The following is a 1,388-nucleotide window of genomic DNA, read 5'->3' on the forward strand; positions in this document are numbered from 1 at the left end:
AAAAAAAAAAAAAAAAAAAAAAAAGAAGTATATATACATATATATATGTACAGACATATCTATCTATATATTTCTATATAAACATAAAGTGTGCCTTTTTCACCCTTTTCAGGTATGCAGTTCAGTGGCATTAAATGCATTCAGCATGTACTACAACCAACACAACTGTCCATTTCCAGAACTTTTTTATCCTCAACCAAAACTCTATACCCATTAAATTCTCCCTCCCCAGCCCCTCCTTCAGCCCCTGGTAACCATGAGTCACTCTCCATCTCTGTGGATTTGCCTACCCTGGACATTTCCTGTAAACGGAATCGGATAATATGTGGTCTTTTGTGTCTGGCCGAGTTCACTGGGTGTGATGTTTTCGGGGTTCATTTACGCTGTAGCCCGTGTCAGTGCTTTATTCATAGATGAAGAAGATGATTCCATTGTGTGTATTCAACGCGCTGCGTCCATCCATTCACCAGTTGATGGACTTTGGGTTTCCACCGTTCCACTGTTGTGAATCCTGTCGCTGTGAGCATTGGCCAACACGTATCTGTGTCAGTCACTGTTTTCAGCGCTTCGGGTCAATGCTCGGAGCAGAATTGCTGGATCATGTGGTAATTCTATGTTTAGAATTTAACTTTTTGAGGAACTGCCATACTGGCTTTTGTTTTGTTTTGTTTTGAGACAGAATCTCGCTTTGTCACCCAGGCTGGAGTGCAGTGGCACTTTCTCAGCTCACTGCAACCTCTGCCTCTGCAGTTCAGTGATTCTCATGCCTCAGCCTCCCAAGTGTAGCTGGAATTACAGGTGTGTACCATCACACCTGTTTTTGTATTTTTTTTTTTTTTTTATGAGACAGAATTTCACTCTTGTTGCCCAGGCTAGAGTGCAGTGGTGCAATCTCAGCTCACCACAACCTCTGCCTCCCAGGTTCAGGCGATTCTCCTGCCTCAGCCTCCCCAGTAGCTGAGATTGCAGGCATGCACCACCACACCCGGCTACTGTTTTTGTATTTTTAATAGAGATGGATTTTTGTCATATTGGCCAGGCTGGTGTTGAACTCATGACCTCAAGTGATCCGCCTACCTCCACTTCCCAACGTGCTGGGATTACAGACGAGCCACTGTGCCCAGCCCCATACTGGTTTTTGTATCAGCATGTACATTTTCCTACCAGCAGTGTAAACTGTTCTAATTTCTTCAGATCCTTGGCAACACTTATATATTTTTTTATTATGGCCTTCCTAGTATGTGTGAGGTGGTATCTCATTGTGGTTTTGGTATGCATTTCCCTAATGACCAGTGACACTGAGCATCCATTCATGTGTTTATTGACCATTTGTATATCGATTTTGGGGGGAAATGTAAGATCTTTTTTTTTTTTTTTTGAGACAAAGT

This window comes from Colobus angolensis, unplaced genomic scaffold (genome assembly GCF_000951035.1).
Source record: "Colobus angolensis palliatus isolate OR3802 unplaced genomic scaffold, Cang.pa_1.0 Scaffold64, whole genome shotgun sequence".
Classification (NCBI taxonomy): Eukaryota; Metazoa; Chordata; class Mammalia; order Primates; family Cercopithecidae; genus Colobus; species Colobus angolensis.